General features: G+C 45.4%; 1 protein-coding gene and 1 pseudogene across 1 annotated transcript in view; both read right to left on the bottom strand.

Moving 5' to 3' along the window:
- PDZD2 (PDZ domain containing 2) overlaps nucleotides 1–20,891 on the bottom strand; it is a 324,103-nt gene that overhangs the window by 200,017 nt on the left and 103,195 nt on the right. The window lies entirely within an intron of this gene.
- Nucleotides 10,401–11,198, bottom strand: LOC111545549 (annotated as a pseudogene).

Genomic DNA, 20,891 nt, shown 5'->3' with positions numbered 1-20,891 from the left:
GAAGTCAGCATTCAGCGGTTCCCAAAGGGGCTGCCAGCTCCAATCAGGCCACTAGTTACTTGACAAGAGGAGGAAGCCAGGAACCACACGCCACCCAGGATTCCCCTGGAAAAGCTACACAAAACACCCACTCTTGGAGTAGCACAGAAAGCCTCCTGGTCATCTTGCTGGCTAAGTTCCGGTGCCTTCAACGAGATATTGGGCTTCCACTCAGAAGGGAACTGAACTTTCCTCCTCTGAAGTGCTACGAGCTTCATCGCTTTTATTTTCCAAATTATTTCCTGGCCAGGGATGGGCCAAGTCTAATGGAAGATAAAAGAATTGTAATGATTAAGGCTACCCTAAAAATCAAAAGAGAGGCTTAAACTAGCATGATTAGACACACTATTTAAAAAGAAAGGTTATCCCTGAGACAGTCAGAACCCCAGGCGTCTTTTTCTGTCCTTTCCATTTGCTGACTATAGTAAACCTCAAGGGAGAATTCTGAAGTGCCCAAAATGATGCCCATGAATGATTTCCAGATGGTTCTTTCTCTGTCTTCACTTTTCAATCCCAGGAACTCTGGTTCACCCTAGTTGGTTCTGTGTCTTATGTAAGGAACTGACATCTCCAATGGAACATGCCAGTGACCTTTCACCCAGCTCAATGCCTTTCCTTTCCCCAAGGGACTCCTCTTCAGTCTTGATATGGTTTGGATTTGTGTCCCCACCCAAATGTTATGTAAATTTTAATCCCCAGTGTTGGAGGAGGGACCTGGTGGGAGGTGACAGGATCATGGGGGTGGATGTCCCCCTTGCTGTTCTCATGATAGTGAGTTCTCATGAAATCTGGTTGTTATAAAAGAGTGAGGCACCTCTCCCTTTGCTCTCTGGCTCCTGTTCCGGCCATTTAAGATATGCCTGCTTCCCCTTCACCTTCTGCCATGATTGTAAGTTTCCTGAGGCCTCCCCAGAAGCAGAAGCCTGGCCAAGCACGGTGGCTCACCTGAGGTCACGAGTTTGAGGCCAGCCTGGCCAACATGGTGAAACTCCATCTCTACTAAAAATAGAAAATTAGCTGGGTGTGGGGCACACACCTGTAGTCCCATCTACTCGGGAGGCTGAGACAGAACTGCTTGAACCCGGGAGGCAGAGCTTGCAGTGAGCTGAGATCCTGCCATTGCACTCCAGCCTGGGCAACAGAGCAAGACTCCATCTCAAAAAAATAAAAAAAAATAGTAAAAATAAATTAAAAAAAAAAAAAAAAAAAGGCAGAAGTCTGTACAGCCTGCGGAACTGTGGGCCTATTAAACCTCTTTTCTTTAGAAATTACCCAGTTTCAGGTATGTCTTTAGAGCAGTGTGAGAACAGACTAATACAAGTCTCACAGGCACGTCTACTCTGAGCTCTTGGGAAATCCTTCCAGAATTTCTTTATTTCTATACATCCTTCAATGGAAAGGGATATTTAATGTTTATTTTTGAGAAAGGGTCTCACTCTGTCACACAAGCTGGAGTGCAGTGGTATGAACATGGCTCACTGCAGCCTCAACCTCCTGGGCTCAAGTGATGCTCCTGCCTCAGCCTCCTCAGTAGCTGGGACTGCAGGCACCCATGTCAGGATAAGTTTGGTATCTTTTGTAGCGACAGGGTTTTGCCTTGTTGCCCAGGCTGGCCTCAAGCAATCCTCCCACCTTGGCCTCCCAAAGCGCTGGGATTGTAGACGTGAGCCTCTGCGCCCATCCAGATCTCACTTTTTATTTCCTTCTTAACTCTCCTTGGTCACAAGTTTACAATATTCTCTACCTGACAAGTGTCAGATGCAATAATCGTCCCAATCCTGTGGCTCCCAAGGGTTTTCTGGATCCAGTGCAAACTCCTGACCGTGGCCACTAAACCCTTCAACCGGCTGACCCCGTTTTCCTTGCCATCTCCATCTGGTTTCCTCCATTTTGTGTGGCAAGATACTGTGTCCTCGCCCTTGTTTAAGAGGTAGTGCCTGTCCCCCATTGGCCTCCTCCCACTCATGCCAGCCTAAGTTCCCCACATTTGCACATGGTTTTATGGAGTTTATAAACAGTTTCACACAAACTGGGCTTGTCATGATGACAGTTAGCAGAGGGCTCTCACTAAAACCAGATGGATGCTGGTAAGAGGCTCACACTCACTCAAGTGAACTGTCCCATCAAGCCTGTAAGCCCCCTCTCTTCCCCAGGCATCTGGACACTAATTTTTATCTCTAGCTAGACGAGATGCCCTTGCTCAGGAACAGCTAAGCAAGGGGTTTTTGCACTGGCTCTATGCAGAGCACAAGGCCTCCAAAGAGTTAAAATCAAGGAACACCCAGGGATCCATGAAGAAAACAGCTGAACACGTGCAAGGTCACAGTCTTGCAAAAGTGACACTTGAGCCAGGGTAAGACCAATCTAAAAATAGATGCACCTGAATTGGGACATCAGAAGGTACCAGAAGGCACAAGAACACCACACCTAGCTCACCCGGCCTCACTTGCTGGGCTGGGACAGCCAGCGCTCCAGGTATGAAGCAACCAAAAGATGAACAGGCATTGTCATTCAACCCTTGCTCAAGGGCAATCGGGGACCCAGTGGGAGTAGAACCAGGCCTCTATACCTGACTTTGGGCCCGCAAGTGTACCCTCCCCTGGAGTAGCTGAGCCTGCCCTATGCAAATGCAACTGAAGTAGGGAAGCCAACCCTTGGATACAGCCAACTGTCTCTGAATGACGCCGTGGGAAATGAACCTGCTCCGGGCAGGACAACCAAAGCCACCAACACAGACACCAATGCCTTACTCCAGGATGGACTAATGATGGAGGCTTTTTGTTTTGTAAACACAGTGTTCTGCAGCTAGAAAATGTCTGGGAGGAAAAACAAGATGGAAAAATAAATTCCAGCATTAAAAACAAAACAAAACAAAAAACAGTTGTTTACCTCCCACAGATTCAGTCTTTAGACCTCATGAGCACCTACAATCATCAGGAACGCATATGGGGCCCCTACCCAACATTCTCTATCCCGCTGTTCCCCCAACACACATACAAGCTGACACTTGGAGTCCCTGCCAAGCCAATCTCCAATAAATTCTTAAAAACAAAAGGCTCCGAATAAAGGATTTCAAAACAAAGCTCTGCTCTGAAGGTGCACTGTAAAAAGGAAGTTTTCCCCATGGACAGAATGAAATCAGGACTGGGCTCAGATAGAAAGGCCAAGTGGATATTAACCTATTTGCATACTACTGGTCCTTTCATCTGTTTTACAAAAACAGACCTGAAAAGAGAAGTATTTGTCTCTACGAAGAGTGAGTGAGTGAAAAAAAATTAACACACACAAATCAGAATTCCCTTCTCTCACATTCTGGGCCCTGGGTCTTTGAAACTCTCTGGCCTGTATCTAGAGCAAATGGTAAGCTTGCCAGCCTTTAGGGTGTTTTCTGCCAAACCCAGAAATGCCCTTCTCCTGGGGACACAGCAGGGCTTTCCTGGAGAGTTTACCTGCTTCTGGACAAAGATGGTTCTTTTGGTCAAGAGCCCAGAGCACAAGTAGCAAGGAATAGAGGAGACTCCTGGCCTCAGGGTTTGCCGTCTCTGGAGAACACCCCCTAGCACAGAAGGTCCGTAACTGGTTAACTGGGGAATCAACAGAATCTAGGGGCCACGAGGCTGAATCTGATAGGAAGGGCCAAGTGTAGATGCCACAGGTTCATCATTTTTTTGCCTGGATGTCACCGTGGCAATCTAATAACATGTGGGGATTTCAAGTGAGGGATGCTTCTCCAATTGGAACGCAGGCATCGGGAGGGTAGTGCTCTCTGATCCCAGAGCACTACCTTTGCAGCACTGCAGAGTTCTGGCAACACCCAACATACCCTGTTGTTTAGAAAGTAACGGTATCCAATGAAGACCCCTCACAGCTTCTAAAAATAGGAATTCAACTCTAAAACTTTGCCTCTCTCACAGGGACAACTAGGTACATTTTCACTACTTCAGGCTTTCCCTACCCCCTACATTTTGCTGAACTTAACCTCTGTACACACTAATCCCTGCCAGACTCACTGTAAATATTTCATGCTACCTCCACTCCTGTACGAGCACATGTCAGAATTACTGAGGTTGCTAAGCCTGAATTTAGGTTTGCTTCACCAGCTTTCTATGTCAATTCTGTGTTAAGGAGCAGTCCTGTACACGGCATAGCCTCAATTTCAATAGACCACCACCTGGAACAAAAACAACCTTTGTCATTGAATTCTTTTTTTTTTTTGAGACGGAGTCTCACTCTGTCCACCAGGCTGGAGTACGGTGGCGCGATCTCGGCTCACTGCAAGCTCCGCCTCCTGGGTTCACACCATTCTCCTGCCTCAGCCTCCCTAGTAACTGGGACTACAGGCGCCCGCCACTGCGCCCGGCTAATTTTTTGTATTTTTAGTAGAGACGGGGTTTCACCGTGGTCTCGATCTCCTGACCTTGTGATCCGCCCGCCTCGGCCTCCCAAAGTGCTGGGATTACAGGTGTGAGCCATCGCGCCCGGCGTCATTGAATTCTTGTCTCCATTTCATCATCTAAGAAAATGGCATTAGCACTGGCACCAGATATCACTGGGGTACCCTTTCCCACATTGACATTTGTCCTCCGAAAAGTTTCAAAGTTGTCCTCTGAGACATGTTCCATCTACTCCTAAACTTCTCCTTTTCAAAATGAGATCCCTGTGTTAGGATCAGAATCTTTTTTTTTTTTTTTCTTTGTGAGATGGAGTCTCACTCTGTCACCCAGGCTAGAGTGCAGCAGCGCAATCTCGGCAATCTTGGCTCACTACAAACCTCTGCCTCTCGGGTTCAAACAATTCTCTGCCTCAGCCTCCCGAGTAGCTGATATTAAGGTGTCCACCACCATGCCTGGCTAATTTTTGCCTTTTTAGTAGAGACAGGGTTTCACCGTCTTGGCCAGGCTGGTCTTGAACTCCTGACATTGTGATCTACCCGCCTAAGCCCCCCAAAGTACTGGGATTATGGGCGTGAGCCACCACGCCCAGCCAGGATCAGAACCTTGCGTATGACTTACTGGAATGACAATGCAATAAACTTTATTTTACTTAGTCATTTTAATTTTGGAAAAACCTCCAAGTTTTAATGTTTTGGAGTCATGTAGGCATGTGCCACTTGAGCGGAGAATTTCATGAGCTCTTTAATTCTGGGATCACGTGGCACTGGAGAAGTTCATTGGGGCACACTGAGGTTGGGTTGGTAGCCACTGAAGAGTTACAGACACTGACATTCCTGTCACCCAGAGGCAGGGAGTGACATCTGGCTCTAGCTTTTAGCAGTAGAGAGAGTATGCTGGGGGTAGGGGAGAGGTTGGAGAATGACCCAATTAAAATGCAAATGTTCCTCCGCTGGCTGCTAAATGAACCTTGAAGGAAAATTAATACATAAATTGCAAGCCTCTGGCAAAATCAAGACTTCAAGATTACCAGAAAAATGCAAACTAAAATCTTTCATGACTCTATTTCTAATATTGTGTAAGCTCTAAACCCTAGCCATAGTGAACAATGGTGTTAAAGAAACAGATTTGGTTTTTCCCCCTTCAACTTTGACCTGCTTATCCACCTGATGACGTAAACTACCCATGTGATTACCAAAGTAAGAAAGACAGAAACCCACGCTGGCAGCAAGAGCCACGGGGAATGGCCCCACCCAGTAGGATCATGGTTTCCAGAAATGCTCAGAGGTTAACATTATAATAGTATGAATCAGACACTGCATCCAGAGTCTGTACGGTTCTTATAGTAACTCTTAGGGTCTTAACCTTTGTATTTTTCAGTTGTACGAACTAGATAACTAATCAGAGATATGGATTCAATTTGCCTTAAGTCCTCAGTCAGTAATAGAGACCGTGGGGGCTAAATCTTAGTTTCGTGTTTCTTTCCCTTTGATACTATTTTTTTTTTCTTCGAAGATTTCACTCTGTTGTCCAGGCTGGAGCGCAGTGGTGTGATCTCAGCTCACTACAACCTCTATCTCCCGGGTTCAAGCAATTGTTGTGCCTCAGCCTCCTGAGTGGCTGGGACTACAGGCATGTGCCACCATGCTCAAGGTTTTGCCATATTGGCCAGGCTGGTCTTGAACTCCTGACCTCAAGCAATCCACCCGCCTCAGCCTTCCAAAGTGCTGGGATTATAAGCATGAGCCACCACATCTGGCCTGATACTATTCTTCTAATCAACATATTTTCTTCAAGTCTCCTTTATTTTCAGATCTTGGACCTACATGTGATGCTTTTCTCAAAAGCAACCGAAAACCTGTACCCTAAAAGAAGGATGCAATGTTTTTCATATTAAAAAAAGATGCTAAACTTTTGTTCACTGGGTACATTTGTTATCCTTGCACTCAGCATGTGGGATCCAGCAGATGAAAGCCTGAACTTCAGAGAGAAACGTGGGAATGGAAGGTTATGTTCCTCACCCTATGAACTCCAAATAGTATACCAGACTTCAGAATAAAGCCTTCCTCCACCAAAAACAAAACGTAATTTCAGAAAGTACCATCATGCTAGAGAAAGACTTCCATGGAGTGGGTTTCCTTTGAGTGGCTGAGCAGTTTTTTCACTTTGGACCCTCATGTTAGTCCCACTGTTAGCCGTGTCAGCTACAGGAGAAGAAATAGAACAAGGCGAGCCTTCTCTAGCGTGTGAATTGGGGGGTTTGGTTACACTTAGACAAGCACAGAAATGTCAATCAATCAATTCAGTTTGTATCCACCAAAGCACTAGAGAATGAGGCACAAATGGGATACCCATCTGTTATGGTCTGAATCCTTGTGTTCCTCCAAAATTGGAGGAAACCCCTTGAGGGTTAGGATTTTAGCATACAAATTTTGGGAGGCCCACCCTGGCCTCCAAAGTACGATATTAGGAGGTGGGGCCCTTGGGAAGCGATAAGGTCATGAAGGAGGAGCGCTCCTGAGTGGGATTCGTCTCCTTATGAAAGAGACCCTAGAGAACTGCCTGGCCTCTTCCACCATATGAAGACCCAGCAAGAAGGCACCATCTACAAACCAGAAAGCAGACCTTCACCAGACACTGAATCAGCTAATGCCTGGATCTTGGACTTCCCAGCCTCTAGACTATGGGAAATAAATTTCTGTTACTTATAAGCCATCTCATTTATGGTATTTGTTATAGTAGCACAAATGGACTAAGACACTGTCTGGTCATTGTGTAGTAGAGCCGAGGCTGGGGCTGGGGCCGGGACCAGGGTGGATTAAGTATAGCAGATGCTGTAGACTGAGTCACTCAATCTCCATTTAGCAGAAAATGTGAAACCACCATATTCCATTGCAGCCAGAGCACAGGCATGTGAGCTTATTTCCACCAATCAGAAGCATCCCAGTATAACCTGGATGTAGCATGAGTGACAGAGGCAGTAAGGTCACCTGTTGCGATCCAGGCCTTCTGAGGAGCACAGCAGAAGAGAAGCGCAGTCCTGACGTGCATTCCCTCAGCTCCTGGGGACTCAGCAGCCAGCAGAGACAGTATGATTTTTCTGCTAGAACAGACCCATGGTGTGGTTTGGCTCTTTTCCTGGCTCCATCACATCCAAGACTGACTCTTGGTTCTTCCCAGAACGTCTGTGAACCACCTAACCAAGAGCCTTTAATACATCCCTTTCTGCTTAAACTGGCTACAGGAATTTCTGTTGTTTGCAGCCAAAAGTCCTGCCAGACTCGGCAAGAAAGCAGAGAAATGAAAGGAAGCGGGAAGGACTGCAGGAGCCAGCGGACAGGGGCTATCCAGTGGCCACGTGCTCCAAGTCAGGGGCTTCTGAACCCAGTTCTGTATGCCCAGTGAGGCCATGTGGTGGCATCCACAGAGCAGAAGCTTTAGCGATGGCTACACAAAGGTTCAATCTCAACTCCACTGCCCCAGGCTCTATATTGTGCTAGACAAGTTTCTCACACTCTCTGAGCCTGAATTGATTCATCTACAAAACTAGAACAATGCTACTTTCCTTACAGAGTTTCAGAGAAAACAAAACTAGGTAATATGTCAACAGCCCAGTACAGTGCCTAGTGACCAGCAGTTGTTTCAGAAATAGCGCAACTATCCCATCAAATCGGCACGAATTGATTTGGCTTATATACCATATATGTCAAAATGTAAGGTTATATTTTCTCTAACATTCTTTTGTTTTCTTTTGTTTTTTTTTTTTGACAAGAGTCTCGCTTTGTCGTCCAGGCTGGAGTGCAGTGGCGCGATCTCGGCTCACTGCAAGCTCCGCTTCCTGGGTTCACGCCATTCTCCTGCCTCTGCCTCCCGAGTAGCAGGGACTACAGGCGCCCGCCACCGCGCCTGGCTTTTTTTTTTATTTTTATTTTTGTATTTTTAGTAGAGACGGGGTTTCACTGTGTTAGCCAGGATGGTCTCGATCTTCTGACCTCGTGATCCGCCCGCCTCCGCCTCCCAAAGTACTGGGATTACAGGCGTGAGCTACCGCACCCGGCCATATTTTCTCTAACATTCTTATAAAAGAGGCAGTTATATATGAGTCTGTACAAATTATATTATGAACCTCTTTCAATTATGTTAATTTGGATGACAAATTACTATTTGGAGAAGACACAATTACCTCACACTTAATCAATGGGAATTTTAGATGCTTAAACAGAACTGGTTTAAAATAAAGGGGGGAAATCAACTTAATGTTAAATTTAACAATTATTCCTAGGGGAAATAATCTCACCATCTTAAGTGCTGCATTTTCTCATAGCTGAGTAGTACAGTGGTTAAAAGCAGGAACTGGCTGGATGCAGTGGCTCATGCCTGTAATCCCAGCACTTTGGGAGCCTGAGGCGGGTGGATAGCTTGAGGTCAGGAGATCCAGACCAGCCTGGCTAACACGGTAAAACCCTGTCTCTACTAAAAATACAAAAAAAAAAAAAAAAAATTGGCCAGGTGTGGTAGCTTATGCCTGTAATCCCAGCACTTGCGGAGGCCGAGGCAGGTGAATCACGAGGTCAGGAGTTCGAGACCAGGTTGGCAAACATGGTGAAACCCCACATCTACTAAAAATACAAAAAAATTAGCTCGGCGTAGGGGCGGACACCTGTAATCCCAGCTACTCAGGAGGCTGAGGCAAGAGAATCGCTTGAACCCAGGACGCAGACGTACAAGTGAACGGAGATCGTGCAACCTGCACTCCAGCCTGGGTGACAGAGTGAGACTCTGTCTCAAAAAAAAAAAATTAGCCAGGCATAGTGGTGGGGCACCTGTAATCCCAGCTGCTTGGGAGGCTGAGTCATGAGAACCACTTGAACCTAGGGGGCAGAGGTTGCAGTAAGGTGAGGTCGCACCACTGTACTCCAGCCTGGGTGACAGAGCGAGAGTAAGTCTCCAGAAAAAAAAAAGAAAAAAAAAAAAAGGCAGGAACTCTGGAGCACCACAGCTGGGTCTGAATCTTGGCTCTGCCTTTCATGAGTTACGTAACTTTGAGCAAGTTATTTGACCTTTCTGAATCTTAGTTCCCTGAATAAAGTGAAATAATGTTATCAATCTCTCAGATTTCTCTGCATAAATGAGTTAATACATGTAAGACACCTGTGACAGTATTTGGCCCGTAGTAAACGCATCCATAAACATAAGTTATTTTCAATTATAGGATGAAGGGATGGGGAAACTGTGGCAGGGTTATACGAATACTTGTGGCCTGGGATAAAATGACCAGGGACAGCACCATACATGAATATTACAGTCTTTCAAATAATAAAGACGAAAAGCAATACATCCTGAAAACTGACTCAGCTGACTCAAAATGTGGCTCTGATTATTTCAATAAATTTGCTTCATAAACTATATAAGTGGGAAAAGGAATATTCAAAATTAATGTCATGTAAATTTTAAATGTGATTTTAATTATATATGTGAATATTAGAGCTATACATGACTTTCTCATGTATATCACTGTATTATTAGTAGTAAACTGAATTGTATCCTATTAGTATACTATAGTATTTCATGTATATTTATGTTGGCCAAAAACCTTTTTGTAGCTCTTGCTTATTATGTATGGAACTTATATTCTACTATACAGGGTAAAAGAAAATGTTCCCTTTTTTTAATCAGCGTAGAAAATTCAAACTGTTATCAAAAAGCATCTTAGCCACATGTCCCTGCTCCCCAAATTGATGCCCTTATGATCTCTTTTGCTTAGATTTTTTGAGTTTAAATGCATTTTATTTTTAGACAAGCTACATGACATGTTTTTCTTAAAACAATGCCTCCATTCCAAAGCATGGTCAAAATAAATGAAGAGCTCAAGATGACATCAGTCCCATTTTCTTAAGTCCTGTTGTGTGGATGACAAGCTGCAGTCAGTTACGATGACAGGTGATACATCCAAAGTAATTGCCAAATTTGTTAACATTTTCCGATTTCTAAACCATTCTTAAAGAAAATCACATATGGAGTCACGCCATCCTCACAGTAGTCCAGTTGAGCACCACCTGGATTCATGCTTTCCCCAGTACAGAACTAGTAGCTTTTTGTTTGCTTGTTTTGAGATGGAGTCTTGCTCTGTTACCCAGGCTGGAGTGCGGTGATCCAGGCTCACTGCAGCCTTTGCCTCCCGGGTTCAGCAGTTCTCCCACCTCAGCCTCCCGAGTAGCTGGAATTACAGGTGTGCACCAACCACCGCCAGCTAATTTTCTGCATTTTTGGTAGGGGCAGGGTCTCACTAGGTTGCCAAGGCTGGTCTCAAACTCCTGAGCTCAAGTGATCCTCCCGCCTCGGCCTCCCAAAGTGCTGGGATTGTAAGCACGAGCCACCATGCCCGGCCAGAACTAGTCATTTTTGAAATTACTAAGGATGTGCTTGATTTGTTCTGCAGCCCCTGTCATAAAAAGTTTTACTCTTTCTGGTCTCTGTTCTTCAAGTTTGCCTTTGATTGATTTTACTTAACCTTTGATGTATTTCTTACAGTCTTTTCCTGCAAGTGATGGTTCCTGACAGTATCAACACGAGCCATTACTGTGCTTTCCACACCCTCGCCCTCGGGGCCATCAACAGAGGCATTTCCACCAATGAGCGAGTCATCGGTGTTACCCTCTCTCCTACTGACCATATTCTCCCTCCACTTCCAGGCACAGCCAGTCTGGGATTTCCCGGACCTCGTGAACACACTTCATGATGGCTGAGGAGGTCCCCGTAGATAATCATGATGGCTGCTGACAGCGGCTAAAGGGAGACGACCAGCGGCGCTGCCTAGAGGAGCCCAGAGCTCGCAGTTGCGCTCGTGGGGAGCCGGGGCGGGGAAACCTTGCTTAGATTTCAAACAAAGGAAGCATCAAACCAAAATAAAATAGAAGGGGCTGGGCGCGGTGGCTCACGCCTGTAATTCCAGCACTTTGGGAGGCGGAGGCGGGTGGATCATGAGGTCAGGAGATGGAGACCATCCTGGCTAACACAGGATAACTCCGTCTCTACTAAAAATACAAAAAATTAGCCGGGCGCCTGTAGTCCCAGCTACTTGGGAGGCTGAGGCAGGAGAATGGCGTAAAAAAAAAAGATGTTATTCAATTCTACTTACCTGATCCTTTTACTTTTTTTTTTTTTTTGAGACGGAGTCTGGCTCTGTCACCCAGGCTAGAGTGCAGTGGCACGATCTCGGCTCACTGAAGCCTCGGCCTCCTGGGTTCAAGCAATTCTCCTGCCTGAGCCTCCTGAGTGCCTGGGATTACAGGCGTCCACCACCACGCCTGTCTAATTTTTGTATTTTTAGTAGAGACGGGGTTTCGCCATATTGGCCAGGCTGGTCTCGAACTCCTGACCTCGTGATCTGCCTCCCTCGGCCTCCCAAAGTGCTGGGATTACAGGCATGAGCCACCGTGCCCGGCCACCTGATCCTTTTCTTATGCCTTCCTTTAATTGGGAGAGCCTTTTTTAATGGGAAGTGGACAGATGGGAAATGGACAGATGAATTCGGGAAATGGACAGATGAATTTGGGCTGATAATCCACTACATGTAGCTATTAGTGGGTTTCTTGAAGGAAAGGCACAATAACCCAGATGGGTGTATTAACCAGAGCCTTTATGTCACTTACAACTAATACTATGAACTGTGTTCCCTCTCAAAATTCACAGGTTAGAGCCCTAATCCCCCTTGTGATAGTATTTGGAGATAAGATCTTTAGGAGGTAATTAGGTTTTGGTGAGGTCAGGGAAGGGACCCCATGAAGGAATTAATACCCTTATAAGAAGAGATGCCAGACAACCTCTGCTTGCTTGCTTTCCCTGTCATGTGAAGACACAGTGAGAAGGCAGCCATCTACAACCCAGAAGAGAGCCCTCACCAGAAGCCAACCATGCTGGTACTTTCGTCTTAGACTTTCCAACCTCCAGAACTGCGAGAAAATAAATGTTTATCATTTCAGCCATGCAGTATTTTGTTATGGCATCCTGTGCAAAGACAGCTAAGGAACATGGCCACTTAAAACATTAAGAAGTCATCATAACCAAACTGTCAACAAAACAATCATCCACTGTAACAAGACAAATCTCTTTGTGTTGATCTTTTTCTCAGTTCTTAATATAAACTTGGGCTAAGCGAGCATTCCACCCAGAATTAGATGGATAGTACAACTTTCAATGTTTAGACATAACATTTAATCTAATTCTTACCGGATATGAGCACATCCAAAGGTGGAAAATATATTCAAATATTCTATTCTAGATATTGTATTTGTTTTTGTTTTGTGTGTGTGTTTTTTTTTTGTTTTTTTTTTTAGACAGAGTCTTGCTGTGTTGCCCAGGCTGCAATGCAGTGGCACAATTTCGGCCCACTGCAACTTCTGCCTGCTGGGTTCCAGAGATTCTCCTGCCTCAGCCTCCCAACCAGCTGGGACTACAGGCACGTGCCACCATGCCCAGCTAATTTTTGTCTTTTTAGTAGAGACGGGGTTTCACCATGTTGGCCAGCCTGGTCTCTAACTCCTGACCTCAGGTGATCCACCTGCCTCAGCTTCCCAAAGTGCAAGGATTACAGGCGTGAGTCACTACACTCAGCTGTAAATAGTCTCTTAATGGATTTCCTAAATCATTGATAAAAACCAAACTAAGGCCACGAGTGGTGGCACACACCTGTAATCCTAGCACTTTGGGAGACTGAGATGGGCTGACTGCTTGAGCCCAGGAGTTCAAGACTAGCCTGGGTAACATGGCAAAAACCCATCTCTACCAAAAATACAAAAACTGAGGTGGGAGGAGCACCTGAGCCTGGGGAGGTCAAGGTTACCACTGCACGCCAGCCTCTGCAACAGGGTGAGACCCCATTGCAAAACAAAAAACAATAACAACAACAAAAAAAACCAACAACCATTTGGACATCAGTAACATGAAGTATATTTTACTTGTGTGGTATCTCAGTTAAAATTACTTCAATTTCAGGCCAGGTGCAGTGGCTCATGCCTGTAATCCCAGCACTTTGGGAGGCCAAGGCGGGCGGTCACTTGAGTTCAGGAGTTTGAGACCAGCCTGGCCAACATAGTAAAACCCCGTTCTCCACTAAAAATACAAAAATTAGCTGGACGTGGTGGCATGCACCTGTAATCCCAGCTACTCGGGAGGCTGAGGCTGGAGAATCACTTGAACCTGGGAGGCAGAAGTTGCAGTGAGCCAAGAACATGCCACTCCACTCCAGCCTGGGTGACAGAGAGAGACTCCATCTCAAAAAAATAAAATAAGGCCGGGCGCAGTGGGCTCATGCCTGTAATCCTAGCACTTTGGGAGGCTGAGGCGGGCGGATCACAAGGTCAGGAGATTGAGACCATCCTGGCAAACACGATGAAACCCCGTCTCTACTAAGAATACAAAAAAAGTTAGCCGGGCATGGTGGCAGGCACCTGTAGTCCCAGCTACTCGGGAGGCTGAGGCAGGAGAATGGCATGAACCCAGGAGGCGGAGCTTGCAGTGAGCCAAGACTGTGCCACTGCACTCCAGTCTGGGTGACAGAGCGAGACTCTGTCTCAAAAAAATAAAAATAAATAAAATAACCTCAGTTTCACTCTTAGCAACACATACACACACTTAAAAACCAAGAACCACGATTGAAGTTAGGCAAGAATGGGGGAGGGGAGCTGATATAAAACAGGGATGTTTAAGTGCGCTCTACCAAGGAAAGACGGTAACAATAAGCAAACTCCCTACCCGCCCAAAGTCCAGTAACAAAAGTTATCAGCTTCTAGCACAGAGCCATGGCCTCCAGGCTCCCAATGGGTTGTTTCAAGCCTTTCAAAATGAAAAGTTATAAATCAGTGCTGCCAGAAATCCACATCCTCAGAAGGTACCCAATACCTGAATAAATCCAATCTTACTCTGGGAAGTTCTCAGCAGGAAGGTTAACTCTGTAGTGAGAACATAGTTTCCTGACCAAGAAGATACACAGAGCTAGCATGAAGCTGTATTTAATGTTTGACCAGAGGTCTGCTAGGTGGGAAAATGCAAACATCTTCCAGTGGTAGACTGACCTCTACCCCGGAGGGGAAAAACACAGGCCAAGAACGTGGAGGAAAATTCCACTAACTGGCTTAGAAGAGGAAGAAAAGCAACCCCAGCATCCTCAGGTTGCAGGTAGAGAAGGGGAAAAAGAGACTATCAAACCACTTCAGCTTAAACTAGAACACCTTGCAAGGTCGTAGAAAGGTTTGCTATGCATTGCTTCAACCACTAAAAAAGAAGAAAGGGACACCGATCAAATTTGGCCAGGTGCAGTGGCTCATGCCTGTAATCCCAGCACTTTGGGAGGCTGAGGAGGGTGGGTGCATCACCTGAGGCCAGGAGTTTGAGACCAGCCTGCCCAACACAGCAAAACCCCGTCTCTACTAAGAAAGGAAAAAAAAAAATTAGCTGGGCCTGGTGGTGGGTGCCTGTAATCCCAGCTACTCCAGAGGCTGAGGTAGGAGAATTGCTTGAACCCGGGAGACAGAGGTTGCAGTGGGCTGAGACTGGGTCACTGCACTCCAGCCTGGGCGACAGATCAAAACTCTGTCTCGAAAGAAATAAACAAACAAACAACAAAACAACCCACCCCCCCCCCCCCCCCCACACACAAATTCACTCCCTTGGATAAAAGCAGACTCACTTTCATAATTTAATAGGCAAATTTGAAATACAAGCAGCAACATTTAGATGTCCTGCTTCTTTACTCATGCTTAATTATAACCTCAGCCTTATTCGATGTAATTGTGCCTGGAATTCTGTATCTGTACCTTTCCAGTAATATTCACCATCTACTACTAATTTTTAAAAGGCATATTGGCCAGGAGCAGTGGCTCACACCTGTAATCCCCACACTTTGGGAGGCCAACGCAGGCGGATCACGAGGTCAGGAGATAGAGACCATACTGGCTAACACGGTGAAACCCCGTTTCTGCGAAAAATACAAAAAAAAAAAAATTAGCCAGGCGTGGTAGCAGGCGCCTGTAGTCCCAGCTACTTGGGAGGCTGAGGCAAGAGAACGGCGTGAACCAGTGGGGTGGAGCTTGCAGTGCAGTGAGCCGAGATCGCCCCACCGCACTCCAACCTGGGCGACAGAGCAAGACTCCGTCTCAAAAAAATAAAGAAATAAGACATATTAACAAGTGTTGGTTTCCAGTGACTCGGGTTTTCACATTTCAACCTCTAAGTTATGATGATAGCAATGTTAATTGTTTTCTCGGGCAATGTATTGGAACATTTATAAATACTGGTTCATTTAAAAGGCCCTGGGAAGATAAGAGATATATTTTCTTGGCTTCAACCATGACCAGCCTTGCCCACAACAAGTGCTCATTAAATGTTTGTTTATTGAATGACTGTTGACTAAATAAACTTTTCCTTGATTTTTAACATTTGTGGCTGATTTCACTATGTTAACCTTCAGCAACTTGTAAGTTGTAGATGTAGTAAGTTCTTATTAATAATTGAGCTTATAAGAAGTGGCATAACTTAATATTGAATAAATCTTATGATAAAGACTTACTGGTTATTATTTGCTGGTTTGGTTTTGTTTGTATTTTGGCTAATTGAAACACATACAGTTGAAAGAAATACACTGCTTTAAAATACTAAAAAAAAAAAGTGGCTGGGTGCAATGGCGTGTAATCCCAGCACTTTGGCACTTTGGGAGGCTGACATGGGCAGATCACCTGAGGTCAGGAGTTAGAGACCAGCTTGGCCAACATGGTGAAACCCCGTCTCTACTAAAAATACAAAAATGTGCTGGGCATGGTGACAGGCACCTGTAATCCCAGCTACTCAGGAGCCTGAGGCAGAAGAATTGCATGAACCCAGGAGGCGGAGGTTGCAGTGAGCAGAGATCGGGCCATTACACTCCAGCCTGGGCAACAAAAAAACTCCGTCTCAAAAAGAAAAAAACAAAAACAACAACAAAAAAATGTTTTTCACTAATTTATAATGACTTTTCCTTTCCTTTCTTTTTTTTTTTTTGAAACAGGGTCTCACTCTCGTTGCCCAGGCTAGAGTACAGTGGCGTGATCTTGGCTCACTGCATCATCTCTCAGGCTCAGGTGATTGTCCCATCTCAGCTTCCTGGGTAGCTGGGGCTACAGGCATGTGCCACCCTGCCCAGCTAATTTTTTGTATTTTTAGTAGAGACAGGGTCTCACTATGCTTCCCAGGCTGATCTCAAACTCCTGGGCTCAAGCAATCTTCCCACCTTGGCCTCCCTAAGTGTTTGGATGATAGGCGTCAGCCACCATGCCCGGTCTTTCCTATTCTTTCTACCCCTAAATTACATAATAATATTTAATTTTTTTTAATTTATTTTTTTGAGATGGAGTCTCACTTTGTTGCCCAGGCTGGAGTGCAGTGGTGCGATTTCGGCTCACTGGAACCTCCGCCTCCCAGGTTCAAGCGATTTTCCCGCCTCAGCCTCCTGAGTAGCCGGGATTACAGGCATGCGCCACCACGCCCAGCTAATTTTTTGTCTTTAGTAGAGACGGGGTTTCACCATGTTGGTCAGGCTGGTCTCAAACTCCTGACCTCAGGTGATCCACCCGCCTCGGCCTCCCAAAGTGTAATTTTTACTTTCAAGTTGTAAGAGTTGTCTTTTTTCCCTTCTGCATGCAAATCCCTTACCATATATATTATTTGCAGAAAATTGCTTCCCATCTTTTTCATAAATGGTGCTGGAATAATGAGAAATTGACATGCAAAGAAACAAAGCCCTTAATAAAATTTTAAGTTTTTGTTTTGTTTTTTTTGAGACAGAGTCCCACTGTGTCATCCAGGCTGGAGTGCAGTGGCATGATCTGGCTCGCTGCAACCTCCGCCTCCTGGGTTAAAGCGATTCTCCTGTATCAGCCTCCCGAGTAGCTGGGATTACAGGCACGTGCCACTGCTCCCGGCTAATTTTTCTATTTCTTAAAAATAGAATTAGTCGGGCATGGTGATGCATGCCTGTAATCCCACCTACTTGGGAGGCTGAGGCTGGAGAATTGCTTGAACCTAGGAGGAGGAGGTTGCAGTGAGCTGAAATGGCACCCCTGCATTCCAGCCTGGGTGACAGAATGAGACTCTGGGAAAAAAAAAAAAGTATCCAAATCAAACCCTTTAACAATTAATAAGCAGACAGTCCAACTGAGTAACAGGCTAAAGATCTGAATAGATGTTTCTCCAAAGAAGATATACAAAAATTGACAACAAACCCAGGAAAAGATGTGCAACAGCATTAGTCATCAGGGCAATGCAAACCAAAACCACAGTGAGATACCACTTCATATACACTAGATTGGCTATAATTTTTTTAAAGGACATAATAACAAGTGTTGGTGAAGATGTGCAGAAACTGAAACCTTCATGCATTGTTGGCAGGAATGTAAAATTGTGCCGTTACGTTGGAAAAGTTTAGCAGTTCTTCAAAATGTTAAACATGGAATTACCATATGACCCAGCAATTCCACTCTTAGGTATATACCCAAAAGAAATGAAAACATTATGTCCACACAAATCTTATACATGAATGTTCGTAGCAGCATTATTTACAATAGCCAAAATGTGGAAATAACCCCAATATCGATCACCTGGTGAATATATAACACTGGACTACCATTTGGTGATAAAAAGAAATGAATTTCCAGTGACAGATGTCACAGGTGTATGAACACTGAAAATATGCTAAGTGAAAGAAGCCAGTCACAAAAGACCACACAGATTTCATTTACATGAAGTGTCCAGAAAAGGAAATTTATAGAGATAGCAAATCGATGAGTGGTTGCCAGGGGCTGGGGAGTTTGTGGGGAAAAGTGGGGAGTGACTGTTAATGGATTCAGGATTTCTTTTAGGGGTGATTAAAATGTTCTAAAAGTAGATAGCGCGACGTCTGCAGATCTGCTTCAATTTACTTAAAAACCACTTATTGTAAACTTTAAATGCATGAAATGTGTAATAATGTAATCTCAATAAGGGGAAGTATTCACTCTCCAATTTGAAACAGACAAAAATTAAGATTCACAAAAGCTAACTTCAAGTCACCTTTTTTTTTTGGGACAGAGCGAGACTCTATATAGAGCGCAGTGGCATGATCTCGGCTCACTGCAACCTCCACCTCCTGGGTTTAAGTGATTCTTGTGCCTCAGCCTCCTGGTTAGGTGGGATTATAGGCATTTGCCACCACGGCTGGCTAATTTTTTTATTTTTAGTATAGACGAGGTTTCACCATGTTGGTCAGGCTGGTCTCAAACTCCTGACCTTATGTGATCCGCCCTCCTCAGCCTCCCAAAGTGCTGGGATTACAGGCGTGAGTCACCGTCACCCAGCCGAAGTCACCTGTTTTTATAGTCGTTAGCCTAAATGCGTATTTAAAATGCTTGACAAGTATAATAGAAAGTTCTTCGAAAGGTCAGCTCTTGCCTCCAACTCCCCTTCCCCTTTTCTAAACTGGCAACACACTAGTGTTCAGGGAAAACCAGAAAAATTAAGTCATTTTTTAATGAGTAGTAAGTATTTGTCTGGGAAGATTCAGGAAACTCACTTTTAGTAAAAAATTAATCAGCAAAATCCTTTAAGCATTGTTGATGGGGTTTTCCTCCTCATCACACACGCCCACACAAACCTTGGGGCCTGGCAACAACTAACAAGCCAGCCTATTACACAGATAAACAAAAATTCAAGGAAGGAAAACTAGCTGTTCCTCCGGGTGATAATCGAGAGATGGCTTCAGGACTTCTGGAGGCTCGCATATTTTTTTTTTATCGTCAGCCTCCCAAGAAATAACTGAAGAGCATTTTACAATAAATCACCTAATTATGGTCTCCAGGCTCATTGCCTCTCGCAGGGCCTTCCTTCCTCAGACAGATGCTCAACAAGAGGACCCAAGTAGAGTGTGGGAAGGACTGGCCAGATTCTGCGGAAGCCTTTGAGATAACCCCTTCCCCTTAAGAAAACCTAGCCTCCGGCAGCCTGGAGCTGGTCCTCATTCCAGGCCCGAAGTCCCTCACCTATCCCCTTCAGGTAGGAAGGCTGGCTGACTTTCATCAGCCATCAACAGTGAGCTCTTTACAATTTGGTCTACATGTAAATGGCTTTCTATATACTAAGGGTAAAAGTCAGCAAATCCGTAAACAGATTCAGCCAAGATCATATATATTTACAAGTGCAAATTACAAGTACAAATTCCTGACCGCCTGACACAACCCCAGGACTATGGAAAGCTGGTGCTCAGGGCTATCTACACCTCCCTGGAATCTCCAACTGAGAGAAGGAACCAGAGGGGATACATGTGAGGATACACCCCCATCCACCCCAGTGCTTGCCCTCTGCCATTCTCAAAATCCTGGTGACACTGTTCACTACGTCATTTGCTGTGTGCTACCTGCAGGCATTTTGTCAGTGGCTCTATATGCATTCTTCCATTCTAGTCTGGCAACAAATCTGAGTGTTACTCTTCTCAATCGACAGAAAACCACCACCTTAGTCTGTTCAAGCTGCCGTAACACTATAATCTGGTGGCTTATAAATAACAGAAATTTACCTCTCACAGTTCTGGAGGCTGGCAAGTCCAAGATCAAGGCCCTGGCAGGTTCAGTGTCGACAGTCACTTTCCAGTTGACAGATGGTGGCTTCTAACTGTGTTCTTACATAGTAGAAGGGGCAAATGAGCTCTCTTGGGCCTCTTATGAGGGCACTAATCCCATTCATGAGGGCTCTACTTTGATGACCTAATCGCCTCCAAAAGGCCCCACTTCCCAATACCACCACCTTGAGGGTTAGGATTTCAACACATGAATTAGGGAGCACATAAACATTTGACCATAGTAAACACGTTCAGTGAAAATAAATAACTCATCCAAGGCTACAAAGCCAGCACACATGGTAGAACTATGATGGGACACCACATCCTTGAAGCCAAATCACAGAAGACAGGAGGTGCCAATCCTGAGACTGTACCATCAGCAGGAAGCTCACCTTCTAGGACAATGCTAGAAATCCAGAGCTTTCCCTTGTGAAAAGAGAGGCTCCAGCCGGGCGTGGTGGCTCATGCCTGTAATCCCAGCACTCTGGGAAGCCGAGGTGGGCCGATCACTTGAGGTCAGGAGTTTTGAGACCAGCCTGGTCAACATGGTGAAACCCTGTCTCTACTAAAAATACAAAAAAAACTAGCTGGGCATGGTAACACATGCCTGTAATCCCAGCTACTCGGGAGGCTGAGGCAGGAGAATCACTTGAACCTGGGAGGCGGACGTTGCCGTGAGCCAGGATCGTGCCACTGCACTGCAGCCTGGGTGGCAGAGCAAAACTCCATCTCAAAACAAAGAGGCCAGGCGCAGTGGTTCATGCCTGTAATCCCAGCACTTCGGGAGGCTGAGGCGAGCGGATCACAATGTCAGGAGATGGAGACCATCCTGGCTAACACAG

The sequence above is a fragment of the Piliocolobus tephrosceles genome, chromosome 4, assembly GCF_002776525.5.
Source record: "Piliocolobus tephrosceles isolate RC106 chromosome 4, ASM277652v3, whole genome shotgun sequence".
Taxonomy (NCBI): Eukaryota; Metazoa; Chordata; class Mammalia; order Primates; family Cercopithecidae; genus Piliocolobus; species Piliocolobus tephrosceles.
Note: the sequence above shows the minus strand (reverse complement) of the source record. Positions and strands in the feature narration are given on the sequence as shown.